We start from the raw sequence: 16079 nt of genomic DNA on the forward strand, positions 1-16079 counted from the left end.
GAAAGATCGACGGTCGGTTTCAATATTCGACGCATAGATACAAATAGCGCGGTAAACCACATCACGAAAACAAAAATCGGCCACTAAGAGACGCCCTGTTTCACACGAAAACACTGATTTCACACAAATGCCAAAATTATTTCGTAGAAATATAACGCAGCCGCCTGATCCACCAACAGCGTGACAAACGCACACATCAAAGTGAGCGCGAAAATTGGACACCATTATGTCGGTTACCTCTTGGGTCTCAATTTTCGTTTCTTGGATTCCCACTATATGTAAGTCATTATCCAAGAGGAGAGAACTTAGTTGACATTGACTTCTTCGTGCACTGAGTCCTCTTACATTTAACGCGGCTACACGTAGCGTTCCTTCAATATTGTCACGTGGTGGTGACGTTGGAGAACACAGTAGCAAATACTGTGCAAGACAAAACCAACTTTTATTGGGCGAACCTGTGCACACAAAAACAGGCTACACTTATAGCACAACGATAGCGGCGAACACGGTCGGCGATCGTCGAAAATATGATCAGCAGGTCAAGCGCGTCGGCTTTTATACAGCAGTCGTCGAATGTTCCAGACTAATCGTTGGGACCCGCATGCCTTCCACAAAGTTCTACACCATTCGAGTCACGCGATGAAATAAGATAACGCAAGGTTCGGCGACAGCAGACAGAAGCATCGATAACTTTCCAGAAACTTCGAATACATGTAGGCGCGTCAAGCGCTGTGCGATATCAGTTGTTAGATGGCGAAACGTGGTCGCCCAATAAATATAAGTACACGTGTCGATACCCCCCTCTTAAAAAGCATCAACCCGATGCTCCAAACAAACGAAAGTAATGAAGAAAAGCACTCGTAGCAAAGAAAACAACAAAATAAGGAAGTTCGTCAGCGTCCGTAAATGTGTTTAAGAGCACCACGTGGACCACTTCAGATCGTGCGCGGCGCCGCTGTGAATGCGAAATGCCGTCTGGCACGACCTAATAGTCCAGTGCGCCAATACGTGGGATGACCTTGTAGGATCTGAAATATCGTCGCAGTACTTTTTCGCTGAGTCCTCGTCGACGTATCGGGGTCCACACCCAAACACGGTTGCCGGGCTGGTACTCAACGAAGCGTCGTCGGAGATTGTAGTGTCGGCTGTCGGTACGCTGCTGGTTCTTGATCCGTAGGCGGGCGAGCTGTCTAGCTTCTTCGGCGCGCTGGAGATAGGTAGCGACGTCAAGATTCTCTTCGTCAGTGACGTGCGGCAGCATAGCGTCGAGCGTCGTCCTCTAGTTGCTGCCGTAGACCAGACTGAACGGCGTGATCTGTGTTGTTTCTTGCACCGCCGTGTTGTAAGCGAATGTTACGTACGGCAGGACGGCATCCCAGGTCTTGTGTTCGACGTCGACATACATCGCTAGCATGTCGGCGAGGGTCTTATTCAGCCGCTCCGTAAGACCATTCGTCTGCGGGTGGTAGGCCGTTGTCCTCCTGTGCCCTGTCTGACTGTATTTCAGAATGGCTTGGGTGAGCTCCGCTGTAAAGGCCGTTCCTCTGTCGGTGATGAGGACTTCTGGGCGCCAGGTCGCAGCAGGATGTTATCGACAAAGAATTTCGCCACTTCGGCTGCGCTACCTTTCGGCAGTGCTTTTGTTTCAGCGAAGCGGGTGGGGTAGTACGTCGGCACGACGATCCACTTATTTCCGGTTATTGACGTCGGAAAGGGTCCCAGCTAGTCCATCCCGATCTGCTGGAATGGTCGGCAAGGAGGCTCGCTTGGCTGTAGTAATCCGGCTGGCCTTGTCGGCGGTGTCTTGCGTCGCTGATAGTCGACGCATGTTCTGACATAACGGACGACGTCGGCGGTCAGGCGCGGCCAATAATACTTTTCTTCTATCCTCGATAGTGTCTGGGAAAATCCGAGGTGTCCAGCGGTCGGATCGTCATGTAGGGCGGGCAATACTTCTGGACGAAATCCTGACGGGACAACAAGGTAATTGGCGCGGACTGGTGAGAAGTTCTCCTTCACGAATAGATTGTTTTGAAGCGTAAAGGAAGATAATCCGCGCTTAAATGCCCTTGGGACAACGTCGGTATGCCCTTCCAAATATTCGACGAAGCCTTTTAGCTCCGGGTCTGCCCGTTGCTGTATTGGGCGAACCAGTGCCCACAAAAACAGGCTACACTTATAGCACAACGATAGAGCGAACACGGTCGGTGATTGTCGAAAATCTGATCAGCGGGTCAAGCGCGTCGGCTTTTATACAGCAGTCATCGAATGTTCGAGACTAATCGTTGGGACCCGCATGCCTTACAGAAGGTTCTACACCATTCGAGTCACGCGATGAAATCAGATAACACAAGGTTCGGCGACAACAGACAGCGGATAGAAACATCGATAACTTTCCAGAAACTTCGAATACATTCAGGCGCGTCAAGCGCTGTGCGATAACATTTGTTAGACGGCGAAACCTGGTCGCCCGATAAATCTAAGTACACGTGTCAATATTAACCGCCATGGCTACACGGTATAATGGTGCCCATCACAGTTACACAAGGATGAGTGCTCATAAAGGTGCGCCGATAACCACGTCTAATGCCTCTAAAGAAGACGCAGCTCGACCTTCCGGAAAGGGCACTCAAGTGGAACTTGGGCCTCCCTTCCTGGCAAGGTTCTAAAAAACTAGCGCTCAGGATGACGGCCATTGCACTCACCAACCCCCCAACCCCACTCGAACTAGACAGCACAGAATTACGGAGGCGGTTTACCCGCCTGCCGTGGATCGACCGTAATGTTCAGCCGCAGCTTCAAGGTCGACCTCCTTATATCTGGCGCTTTGGGCGGTGGCTCGTCTCCGCCGCTGCCGTCCTGTTTCGCCGTCCGGCTAACGGTCTGGTTGTGGGGCCGTTTCCCCGTAGTTTGGCTAGTTGGGCTGGTAATGGTGTCCATGCCTTCAGGTTCAACGAGGCAGGAGGTCACCTCCGTCTCAGTTGGGGTTTTCTCTTCAGCATTCGGCATGGCCGCGGTGCCCTCTGCAGTCGCTTGTTGGTGTCCTGTGGTAACAGCCTGAGCGACTTGTTTCTCCTCCTGTTCAAGCCGTACTGCCGGCTTTGCCACGACGTCAGCTGCTTCACCCGCCGCGGACGACATGTCTTCCATGTCCACCTCGTCCATGACTAGGGCAGAGTTGTCCTCGTTGCCTACAGGTCCGGTCACGCTAGTGTACGTGCGCTCGCACTGACTGTCTTCATGACCGAAACGTCGGCAGGCACCACACCATGGAATACGGCACTCGCGACGAATGTGGCCCGTGCCGCGTCAGCGTAGGCAGAGAGGAGCCCTGCCCGGCACAACCACGAGAGCCAGTTCCTCGGCGGCGCTCACCTGATGCGGAAGGTCGTCGAGCTTTACGCCCGGGTTCAACTTCAGCGTAACCAGCCTTGTTGTTGAGTTCTTATCAGCCACGCCGTGAACCCGCCAGCGCTCGCGGACGACGTCGATGACCTTTCCAAACGGCGCGAAGGCAAGACGTACGCCCTCGTCAGGAACGCTGGGCAGCAGCCAATGCACTTTCAGGCGTACGTCCTGGATGGCCTAGTCGATGACGAGACACCGGCCCTTTTTGACCAGCAGCTCTCCAACGCTGACAATCTTTTTCACCGTGTCGCTGTCCTTGAAGGTCACGGCCCATACATGGCTCATACGGTAGGCCCCGAGAGCAGCCACTTCCGGCAGGAGCGATAACTGAGCGAGCGCGTCGCGAAAATCTTCCACCCGGTATGGGCGGGCCCTGATATCACAGTATAGAAAAACCGTATTCACAGCAAAACGCCCTGTTGGCAGACTAGGCAAAACATGATACTCGTTGTCCGAGGCACAAATCCTGTTACCGCGGCCCGTCTGGGCCGCTGAAGCCACTCCTACGGAGCCCATGGTATACACGTCCGTCACGCTCGGTGGCCCGAAGTGGAATTGAGCTAGCAGGCCCAGTGACAGCAATGGCGCGGCAAACCAAAAGACAAGGGCGAGTCATTTTCCATGCGCGTAGGCGGCGACGGCGAATACAGAGGGATGCGTATTTGCACCACGTGAGAAAATAAAATGTAAGAAAATAAGGAAGGTAGCCATTGGAATATGCATAAAAAGAAACATCGTGGCCTGCGCAGGGATCGATCCTACGACCTTCGCGTTATTAGCACGACGCTCTAACCGACTGAGCTAGCCTTCTTTTCTTTATTACCGACATGGCAACATACAAAACAAGACATTTTAACAATACACAACATTCATGATAAAATCTCTGCCATTGGCTGGCGGTCACAGGACTAAAAACGCTTGAAATTCGCTAGCTCAGTCATCACACTGAGCCATGTTCGTTTTTCTTTTTGCAAATTATACATTTCCTGAATATGACAGATGCTTTCAATGAAGTATTCTCGAACAGGCCGGGCGTTTACTTCGGCATGTCCCACGGCCATTCTAGTTTTCCATAAACTATATAAGGACACCAGCATGAACATGTCACTAGGTACTTTGTCTTTGTTTAGAGTAAGCAAGAAACGAATCCCATATGGTGTAATCAGCAAGTCCTTCTTTAGCGTTCTCTGTAAGATGTCCCAATGGAACACAGCATCCCAGCAGTCAAGAAAAATGTGTTCTACTGTTTCGGGTTTCCGGCATAGCAAACAGTTGACGCTCCAAGGCACGGAAAGTCCTTTTTCATCTAGCCACGGTTTCACAGGTAAAGTATTGTTGTGGAGCTGGAAAAAGAAGGACATTACCGACGGGCGTACTTGCATTCGTTTTACTCTATTCAGTACGTCATTTTCATGTCCAATGCAGAACATCGAGCGATACAATGGCACCGGCAACGTTGTGTCTACCAGGTCCTTATTTAAGCGCTTTCGTGGTACCCTACTTAAGTATTCCATGGAAAACCGAACCTTTAACAGCCGAAAAGCCAAGACTACCTCTTATAGGAAACCACGCGCTCTGCCTTGACTGCACCGATGTGACGATACAATAAACTCAGGTATAGCTTCGCTCAGCCTTGTTTGAAACATAGTTAATAAAAATGGGTCATTTTGGTCTCGTAAGTAAACAAACCTCGACACAATCTGCCTAATGAACAAATGTTGCAGACCTAATCCTCCATTTTTAACCAAAGGAAAGAGATTAGTGCGACTGGTGCGCTCCCAGCTTGAACCCCATACAAACACTGCGAGTACTCTGCGTAAACGTTGTATGTTAGCCCTTGACATGCACAACGCTTGGAACACGTAAGAAATTTTAGCAAAGGCAAACAGGTTGCACACTGTCGCACGAGCAAACAGAGAAATTGCGGCCTCCCCATTTAAGTGTACATTCACGAACCCTTTCAGTTTCGGCATTCTTAGGCTGCTGAGCACGAAGTCGCGGGATCGAATCCCGGCCACGGCGGCCGCATTTCGATGGGGGCGAAATGCGAAAACACCCGTGTGCTTAGATTTAGGCACGTTAAAGAACCCCAGGTGGTCAAAATTTCCGGAGTCCTCCACTACGGCGTGCCTCATAATCAGAAAGTGGTTTTGGCACGTGAAACCCCAAATATTATTATTATTATTATTTCGGCATTCCAGTAATCAGCGGCGTCATGGTAGTGCTCAAGCGGCACCCCTAGGTACTTTGCCGGCGTGACTGTCCAGCGGATATTTGCAAACGTACTCGGATGGTCTTCCCCGTTGCCGATCCATACCCCTAGGGATTTATCAAAGTTCATATCACTGCCTGTCTTTCTGCAGTATGATAAAGCCTCTGCGACCGCGATTTCGTTGGTTTCTTTATCCCGACAAAACAACGCGATGTCATCCGCGTATGCCAGCACTTTCACTTCCGCGGACTGCGCTCTGAAACCCGATATTCTATTGGCATTCTTGATTTTCCTACAAAGCGGCTCTAGGTAAATTGCGAATAAAAGAGGCGACAAACCACACCCCTGGCGCACAGATGACCGGACGCTAAAGCTTTTGGTAACCTCCTTGTTTATAATGAGGCTGGCGGTACAGTCTTCATAGCACATTTTTACCCCATCTAAGATCAAATCCCCTACCTTAATGTGTTCTAGAATACTGAAAAGAATTTTATGGGCCACACGGTCGAAAGCCTTCTGCATATCTAACTGTAACATGGCACAGTGTTCACCTAGGTCGTTACAGTATTCTAAAATGCTTCTGGCAATATGAATGTTTGTGCAGATAGGCCTTCCTTTAATGCCGCATGTTTGATGTGACCCTACTACTCTGGTCGCCACTCCCTGTAATCGCTTTCCGAGCACTCCTGTAAATATCTTATAGTCTACATTCATTAGTGATATCGGCCGGTAAGCGTCGACAGCTAACAATTTTTCTGGGTCCTCTGATTTCGGTATCAGAACTACGTGAGATTCCCGAAAAGATGGAACCTGTTTTTTTGCATAGGCCTCCTTAAACAACCGTAACAGGATCTCACTAGCATCACTTTTGAAGGCTCTATAAAAGGCCGCTCCGAGTCCATCGGGTCCCGGGGACTTGCCTGCAACTAAATCATCTATGGCTCCTTCCACTTCGGTGATGCTCAGAGGCCACTCCAGACGCTTTTGAATGTCTTCCTCTAATTGCGGCATGTTTGACAAAAAGTACGTCTTGAATTCTTCTGTGACGTCTTTAACAGTCGTGGATAATTTGCTATAGCTGTCAAGAAACGCCTCTTCAATTTTTTGAGGTTGGCTCGTGATCTCGTTTTCGTATTGAATCATTCTGATTTCATTTCGCCTCGCGTATGCCTTTTCGTCAGTTAAGGCTCGTTTAGTCGGTGTCTCACCTAGCCAAACCCTTTCAGCTCGTTCCCTTATAACTGCTCCTTTGAACTTCTCTTCTTCTATAAGCTCAAGCTGGCTTTTCAGTTCTTTTATTTCTTTTGTTCGGCTCCCGGGTCTCTCGCTTTCCACGGTGTACAAAAATCAAGCTCATGTTGCGTTTCATCTTCATTTTTCCTTTTAATAAATTTCTCTTTAGTGGCTTCTTCTATAGCACTGATCTTGACTCCTTGTTTAAAGTTCTCCCATAGTTCTAGCACGTTGCCATCTTCGGCCTCGATCAAATTATCTAGCTTTTGCTTCACGCTTTCACAAAAGGATTCGTTCATTAACAGCCCATCGTTGAACTTCCACAACTTCCGGTTAAATCTCGATTTTCTTTCTTTGGTACCTACACTAAAAGTTACAAGGTTGTGATCGCTGAACGAAACGTGTTTCACACTATAGCTGCCGCACATCGGAACAAGCTCCAGTGCGACATACCCTCTGTCTAGCTTTGCGTGACTTTGCCCTTGAAAATGTGTGAATGCAGGCGTGCCGGTAGTACATAGGAAATTACCGACGTCATCCAGATTAGATTCTTCCACTAGTGTGTTTAAAAGTAAAGCACTTTTGTTACGCACTGGAAATTTCCGGAGTCCCCCACTACGGCGTGCCACGTAATCAGAAAGTGGTTTTGGCACGTTAAACCCCATAATTTAATTTTAATGTTTTTCACTCGATCGGCCGCGAAACATACACAATTAAAACCTCCTAGCAATACGACTTTCCTGTCACACTGTAAATGCTGATTTACTCTCTCAAAGAAAGGCACACGCTCACTTTCAGTATCTGGGGCGTAGACACATATCATGCGCCAACCTACGCCCAAAAAAGAAAAATCCACAAGAACCAGTCTTCCACTTTTACAAGAAAAAAACCCTTCTTATCTAATTCCCAAGTTGTTTCTAATGAAGATAGCGCACCCCGCGGTAGTCCCAATAGCATATGTTACAAACATTGTATCTATTGTGAAACTGCAGCACCATGCGATCCGTTTGTTCCTCACTTTCTATCTTTGTCTCCTGCACCGCTGCCATATCAACATCTGATTCTAAGAAAAGCCGGCTAAGCTGGTATTGCCGCTTTTTGGCACACGGACCGTGGACATTTATAGTAGCAACACGAAGTGCAGTGTTTTGAGCCATTGTTATGTTTTATGAAGAACAAACGAACCGCATGGTACCCACCTCATGCGTCTGGGCCAAAGCTGCATTCGCATTTTGCACACACCTTCCGCAGCTGCCATGGCAGCCTTAGAAAGGCACAGTTGATGTCCCTGTCATGGCGTTCTATCGTCCCTTGAGTTTGGCTTGATCACTAGGTGGCCTAGAAGAGACGCCGCGAAGCACACGCTCTCGCGGCTACGTCGGCGGCGTCTCCGCCGGCCTCCGGTCCGGAAGTATGTTCGGACGCGGCCTCAGCGTTCACCGCCGAATGATCGCCGTCTTTGGCGGTGGTCCTTTCGAGATCCTTGCAGCCAGGGCCTCATGCTCGTCCAGCGTAGTGTCGTGGCGCGCTTGCAGACTGAGACTCCGCTTATTCCCTCGCTTACTTCCATGAGTGCTGGCTCCTCAGGTGACTTCGACGGCGTTGAGGCATCCTACACTTTCACGACGCCGCTGGCGTCGCCAGCTGCGTCGGTCAGCTTTCGGCTTTCCTTGTTAACACTTGCGTCTTGGTGCATGTCGGGCGGGGTTAACGTTACCGCATCAAGTTCCTCGAGCTTCGACGTTGCTTCGCTTGCGGTTTCTTCAGCGTCAGCCTCGTCCATGACGAGTTCCGCAGTGTCTTCTCCTCCAACCGGCCGCGCAACACTTTCGTACGTCTTCACGCACTGAGATTCTTCGTGTCCAAAACGACGGCAGTGCGTGCAGCGAGGAACGCGGCATTCTCGTCTGATATGGCCCTTACTGTGACACCGCAGGCACTGTGGTACTCTTCCGGGCACGACTAGAAGGGCCATGTTACCGGCTACGCGAAGCTGGTGTGGAAGGTCATCAACCTTAATGCCGTTATAGAGCTTGAGGCGCACGAGGCGTGTCGTTAACCCCTTGTCTTGGATTCCTTGAACTCTCCACTTTTTCTTCGAGACCTCGGTCACCTTTCCGAACGGAGCAAGCGCTACACGCACATCATCGTCAGCCACATTGAAAAGAAGCCAGTGAAGCTTCAGACGCACGTCCTCGTTTGCCGGATCAATAAACGAAAACGTTGGACCTTCACCTTCATTTCGCCGCATGCCAAAGCTTTCTTTATCCCTTCCGTGCTCTTGAAAGTCACAGCCCATACGTGGCTCATCTGATATGCCCCTAACGCTACCACTTCAGGGAGTAAACCAAGACGCGCCAACGTATCCCGGAAATGTTCGACTCGGTAAGGCCTCGACCGGACATCCGCGTGCAAAAATAAAGCATTCAAAGCACTACCACTTGATGGCAGAGTAGGCAACACCACTTCGTATCCCTCGGTATCCATTCCGTCGATCCTGTCACCGCGGCCGCTGTTCACCGCAGCCACCGCTTCTTGGGAGCCCATGAAACGCACGCCCTTCCACTTCGGTAGCCAAGACGCGTCTCCCAGCCAGCAGGCCGAGTGATAGCAATGGCGCGGCCAGCCAAAAGACAAGGGCGAGTCATTTCCCGTGCGCGTAGGCGCGGACGGCGAAGAGAGAGGAATGCGCGTTGGCATCCACTAAGAAAATGTAACAAAATAAAGAAGGTAGCCATTGGGATATTGATTCTGCTTCCGGCAGCCGAGCTGATCGGATCGTTGAATCATGGCCTCAAGCGGGGCGGCGACAGCGGTCACTTTGGGCCGCGGAAACAGGTTCAGCAACGACGACGAAAGGGACTACCAGTTTATTTTGCCCCAACTGCCAAAAGGGCGAATTGTTCTCAACACCGTCTTTTTACACGGTGATGTAAGAGCGAGGCCGTACAAGGTCGAGGATTTTCGGGATGCGCTTACGCCCACAAGCCTGCTGCCGGAAGTTGTGTGCCTCGGGGCCTACCAGGTCAATCACGTCTGGGCCGTGACCCTCAGTGACGCAGCTGCAACAAAACGCCTGCTGGCCCTGAAAGAGCTTCAGGTGAAAGGGCGTCGATGTGTCATCGTCGACCCGCAGGACCAGCAGGTGAAACTCCGGCTTCACTGGCTGCTGTACGGCGTTTCCGACGAGGACGTCCGGGCGGCATTCACAACCTTCGGCAAGGTAGAACAGGTGAGCAGAGAGCGTTGGCGCGTCCAAGGCATGGGAGACAAGACCTCGACCACCCGGACCGTGCTACTGAAGCTGAGAAGCGGCATTAAAGTGGAAGACCAGCCTCACCAGGTCCGCGTCGGCGGAGAGCTGGCATTGGTGGTCGTACCTGGGCGGCCCATGCAGTGCCTGCGCTGCCAAGGGACAGGACACGTACGCCGTGATTGCAAAGTCCCCCGCTGTTCGAGATGCAGACGGTTCGGCCACGTCGACGCTGACTGCATTAAATCTTACGCAGCCGTGACAGGACCAGCAGCGAGTGATGTGTCTGCAGAGCACATCATGGATGCAGTCGAGACAGAAGAAGCTGCTAAGGGAGCCGGTGTGCAAGTGCCTTCATTGACGACAAATTCCACGACGGTACTGGAGGTCGCTCAAGCCAAGGTAGTCGAGGGTGCTGAGCAGGTGCCTGGGCCTGCACGTGTCGAGAGGGACGAAGACCCTGTGAAGGCAGGTGCTAATGAAGGCGAACGCGAGGAGACTGAGTCAGCGATGCAACAGGGCAAGGATGATAACGACGGGGACCGGGCGGCTAGTCTCGGTGCCACCTCCAAGCGCCCCCGCGACGAGGGCGGAGACAAGGACAGCGCGGCATCAAGCACAAGTGACGGGCCACCAACGAAGACGCCTCTTGGGAGGCGGTCGGTCTTCAAGCCGAAGCCAAATGTTCCGCCCGAGAGAAAGCCTGGTGACAAAGCACAGCAAAAGAATAACGCCGGGAAGACGGGTGGTCCCGGAGGCGGCTAGCCGAGGGCTGGTCGTGAAAGGTAAGCACCATGCTCCGGGTCTATCTCAAACTTTAGTTCATATAATGGCTCCTAATCCGTCGCTCACTATTGCCACACTAAACGTGAGAGGGTTGGCGGCCAAGCGTAGGCAAAGCCAAGTCCTACGGTTGGCCGCTGACCAAGACCTAGACGTTCTAGCTGTCCAGAAGACAAAGGTTGACGGAGAGGAGGAGACCGGGAGCATGGTGCGGCGTTTCATGACTAGATATTATGCGGTCGTGAGCCATGCGGTAGGGACGTCCGCCGGTTGTGTCCTGTTTGTTAAGAAGATGCCTGACCTTGTTGTTAAAAATGTATTTTCATGTCAAACCGGAAGGATCGTTTTTTGTGATTTTGTTTTTCGTGAATTAGAATTCAGAGTGATGTGCATATATGCACCGAATGCTGTGGAAGAATGCGCTTCATTTCTTGCGAACCTTTTTCAGTATATTAGCACTGATAAGTGCATCGTTTTGTTGGGGGATTTCAATTGTGTTTTGAGGGCTCGGGATAGAGTCAATAATGCTGGTATTCGCGATAAAAGCAGTAGTGTGTTGACTAAGCTAATTAGTGATAATGAACGGGACGATGTCTGTGAGTGCCTGGAGGGGGAGCGGGAAGTCATGTACACACGATTCCAAGGTAGTAGTCATGCGCGGTTAGACCGCATATACGTATCGCAAGACATAATTCCAAAGTGCCATAGTTATTCGGTGGCACCAGTATCGTTTTCAGATCACTGCATTGTGAAATGTCATATAGGCACGGAGAGGAAGAAACAAGATTTTAATTGGGATCTATGGAAAATGAATGCCTTACTACTAAAAGACGAGCCATTTGTAGAGGCAGTACGTGAGGCCGTCAGGAAAGTAAGTGAAGAAAACAGTGAAACAATAGCAGAGAAATGGGAATACTTCAAACAAAACGTAAAAATGAAAGCTTTAGAAAGATCGAGCTGCTTACGATTTGAGAATGAAATGAAAGAAAGTCGCTTACGAAAGACACTTAAGCAGCTGATAGGGCTGGAGTGCGAAGAGCCTGGGACGTATAAGCAAGATGTAGGAGCCATTAAAGAAAAATCGAGCAGCTTGACAAGAAACGGTATCAAGGTGCGATTGTGCGAGCAAGAGCAAATGCATTAGTAGCTGGAGAAACGCCCACTAAACGGGCGCTGGGACTCGAAAAAGAGCAAGCTCGACGGAATCAGGTCGACAGAACTTTATGGAACGGCACTGTTACCGACGATAGTAAGAGCATAGGCCGAGCGTTTCTAGAGTATTATCAGTCACTCTTTGCGTTTCAAGAAGTGAATATAGACGAGTTCAGAAGGGCCTTTCTATCTCGGATTCCGCGAGCGAGTGACGATACAAAACAACGATTGGAATGGAAAATAACAGAACGTGAAGTTGAAAAAGCGATTGATGATTTGAACCAAGGCAAATCACCTGGACCGGACGGTCTGGGCGCGTGTTTATATAAAGCTTTTAAGAAAGAACTGTCGCCGTTACTAACAGAGCTGTTTAATGATGCGTATGATAAAAAAACTTTGCCGCCTTCTTTTGGAAAAGCTCATACCATACTCATCCCTAAGAGTGACCAAGTGGAGAAACTTAGGCTAGTAACATCTTACAGGCCAATATCTTTAACCAATGTTGATTATAAGGTTTTTATGAAAGTTTTGGCTGCCAGACTTCAAAGCGTCATAAATGACATAGTGGCAGATCACCAAACGGGTGGTATCAAAGGAAGGTCCATTTTTTCGAATATTCACACGATGCGGTGCGTGCTGGAGTGCTGTGACGCCACCTCGGGTGGAGTCGCGGTGCTCCAGCTGGACCTCGAGAAAGCGTTTGATTGTGTCTCTCATGATATTTTGTTTGCCATTTTGGATTACGTTAATGTTGGTTCCATCATCACTGAGGGAGTGGCGTTGGCGTACCAGAACTGCACAACACGCTTAATTGTGAATAAATGATTTGGGGCCCCCATTAACGTCATGCGTTCTGTGCGTCAGGGCTGCCCTCTCAGTCCTCGTTTGTTTGACATTTACATAGAAACTATGTGTTTGGCAATAACTTAGAATCAGCAAATACGCGGGTATAGCTTGGCAGCCACACAAATCAAGCTCTTGGCATATGCAGATGACATCGCGGTGTGTTGTACAAGCAAAGAAAGTGTGACGGAAACAATAAGGGTAGTGAAAAATTTTTGTGATGTGACGGCCAGTAGAGTGAACTGGGGAAAGTCCCTCGGTTTGTGGCACGGAGAGTGGTCTTCCGCCCCGGAAAATATTGACATGTGAGCTGAATGAAAACCCTGACCAAGTACTTAGGTGTCCCCATGGGCAGTTACGAAAATAGCGACGAATACTGGACGAACCAAGCAAAAGAAACAACAGAAAAAGCAGGCAGGTGGAAAGGCATCAAACTGTCGATATTCGCAAAAGCAACTGTATGTAACATGTTTTTTATTACGAAGTTGTGGTACGTCATGCAAACGTTGTACTGTTCAAGGGTAAACGTGCAAAGGTTGCACAGTGTGTTCGCGGTTTTTATCTGGGGCTCTACCTGGGAAAGGAGTAGCCGAACCAATCTGTTCCGGCACGTGAAGAAAGGGGGGCTGGGCTTGGCGCATCTTTTTGTACGCCAGCTTGTGAACAGGTTTTTGTTTTTTTCGGGATGTGCGTGATCCGTTTCTGCGCACTGTATGCCAACTCAGGTTGAGAGGTGCTTTGCCGGCACTTATTGTTAGTACAGATAGTATGCCCGGAACGCTTAGTAGCTATCTTAAAGAAGTTGCAGATACTGTGCGCTTTCTTTCTGTGCGTTTTTCTTTTGAGTATTTATGTAACGTTAAAAGGAAAACATCGTATAAAGATATTTGCGATATTGTATTTCCAGTGCCATTGTACAGAGCGCTATACAGTGGAAGATCAGGACTGGATGTCCTTAAGCGAGTGAAAAATATGGAGGTGCCTACTGGGGTAAAGACATTCTTTTTTAAATTACACACAGGAACACTCTAAGTGAAGACATTCATGGAAGAACGTGGCTTTCTTGTACCTTGGGGCTGGCACTGCTTGATTTGCAAGCAACCAGAAACAATAGACCATGTCTTTTTGCATTGCTGGGCCGGAGTGTTCTTCTGGGATGTCCTACAAAGAACAATGAAGAAGGAGTTACCGTTAAATCCGCATGGCATCAGGTACTTAGCGGTAACGAATGACGACGGGGTTCCCTTCGACCTAATAATGCTCAAGGGCCTTCATAGTTTATGGCGTACAAGGATGTCAGGGTGCTACTGCGACCCGGACGCTAGGCCTGCGCGTACGTATTTCCGCGAAAGTATGTCTCGTTTCATTGAAATAAAGAAAATACAAGAATGTGTACCCGAATGGCTCTCGAGGATAGAACCTCTGACAGCACTGAAAGAACTTTAATTAGACGACGCCAGTCCTTATAGGACTGATGGCATGTATGTTCTTTCAAAATGTTTTGTATTTGTTAATTGTACATTGTAATTTTGTTTTGTATTATGTGCTCTGTACAATGTCGAAGACCGGCAATAAATAAAAAAAAGCCATTAGGATATGCATAAAAAGAAACATCGTGGCCTGCGCAGGGACCAAACCTGCGTCCTTCGCGTTATTAGCACGACGCTCTAACCGACTGAGCTAGCAGGCTTTTTTTTTTTTTTTTATTGCCGACTTCAACACGTCAGTTTACATCTGAGCTAGCAGGCCGAGTGAGAGCAATGGCTCGGCCAACCAAAAGACAAGGGCGAGTCATTTCCCGTGCGCGTAGGCGCGGGCGGCGAAGAGAGAGGAATGCGTATTTGCATCACGTAAGAAAATAAAATGTAAAAGTATGGAGTGTAGCCATTGGGACATGCATAAAAAGAAACATCTTGGCCTGCGCAGGGATCGAACCTACGACCTTCGCGTTATTAGCACGACGCTCTAACCGACTGAGCTAGCAGGCCGAGTGACAGCAATGGCGCGGCAAACCAAAAGACAAGGGCGAGTCATTTCCCGTGCGCGCAGGCGCGGACGGCGAAGAGAGAGGAATGCGCAATTGCATCCAGTAAGAAAATGTAAGAAAATAAGGAAGGTAGCCATTGGGATATGCATAAAAAGAAACATCGTGGCCTGCGCAGGGATCGAACCTACGACCTTCGCGTTATTAGCCCCACGCTCTAACCGACTGAGCTAGCAGGCCGAGTGACAGCAATGGCGCGGCAAACCAAAAGACAAGGGCGAGTCATTTCCCGTGCGTGTAGGCGCGGCCGGCGAAGAGAGAGGAATGCGCATTTGCATCCAGTAAGAAAATGTAAGAAAATAAGGAAGGTAGCCATTGGGATATGCATAAAAAGAAACATCGTGGCCTGCGCAGGGATCGAACCTACGACCTTCGCGTTATTAGCACGACGCTCTAACCGACTGAGCTAGCAGGCCGAGTGACAGCAATGGCGCGGCAAAACAAAAGACAAGGGCGAGTCATTTCCCGTGCGTGTAGGCGCGGCCGGCGAAGAGAGAGGAATGCGCATTTGCATCCAGTAAGAAAATGTAAGAAAATAAGGAAGGTAGCCATTGGAATACGCATAAAAAGAAACATCGTGGCCTGCGCAGAGACCGAACCTACGACCTTCGCGTTATTAGCACGACGCTCCAACCGAATGAGCTAGCAGGCCTTTTTTTTCTTTGTTGCCTTGATTTCAACACCAATCAAACGCGTAAAAAGTAGGCCACTTGGTGCAAAAAGATAATATTACATCACTTCGAGAGACTGTACATATTTAAAAGGCACTCAAAGAGGATATCGCAGACGCCAAAGTGTCAAGCTCCAGAAACCACTCTAGGGGTTCAATCATGTTCTTGAGGGCATCACGCGTGTACCTAAGACTTTCATTTAGGTGTTCCCTCGCAGACCTTTCATCTACGCGGGCATTCCTGACATCCATGCGCGTTTTTTACACGCTGCTAATACACAAAAGAACTATCAAGTCAGCCGGCACTCCCCCTGGGTCTGCTCACGGTAAGAGCCGAATACCGAAAGGACTTAACGGCAGGTCTTTCTTCAGAGTTCGTTTGAGAACATCCCACAAGAAAACTGAGTCATGGCAATCCAAGAAGATGTGCTCAATAGTTTCAGGTTTTTTACATATGATGCAGTTAACAGACCATGGAACA

The 16079-nt window shown here is 49.5% G+C and overlaps 4 non-coding genes across 4 annotated transcripts; all 4 read right to left on the bottom strand.

Moving 5' to 3' along the window:
• Positions 1-14500: 14500 nt before the first annotated feature.
• On the bottom strand, positions 14501-14574 carry TRNAI-AAU (transfer RNA isoleucine (anticodon AAU)). Its single transcript has one exon. It is a non-coding gene; the product is annotated as a tRNA-Ile (tRNA).
• A 224-nt stretch (positions 14575-14798) lies between these two features.
• On the bottom strand, positions 14799-14872 carry TRNAI-AAU (transfer RNA isoleucine (anticodon AAU)). The gene has a single exon. It is a non-coding gene; the product is annotated as a tRNA-Ile (tRNA).
• Positions 14873-15034: 162 nt separating this feature from the next.
• Positions 15035-15108, bottom strand: TRNAI-AAU (transfer RNA isoleucine (anticodon AAU)). Its single transcript has one exon. It is a non-coding gene; the product is annotated as a tRNA-Ile (tRNA).
• A 162-nt stretch (positions 15109-15270) lies between these two features.
• On the bottom strand, positions 15271-15344 carry TRNAI-AAU (transfer RNA isoleucine (anticodon AAU)). The gene has a single exon. It is a non-coding gene; the product is annotated as a tRNA-Ile (tRNA).
• Positions 15345-16079: the final 735 nt, after the last annotated feature.

The sequence above is a fragment of the Dermacentor variabilis genome, chromosome 8 (genome assembly GCF_050947875.1).
Source record: "Dermacentor variabilis isolate Ectoservices chromosome 8, ASM5094787v1, whole genome shotgun sequence".
Lineage (NCBI taxonomy): Eukaryota > Metazoa > Arthropoda > Arachnida > Ixodida > Ixodidae > Dermacentor > Dermacentor variabilis.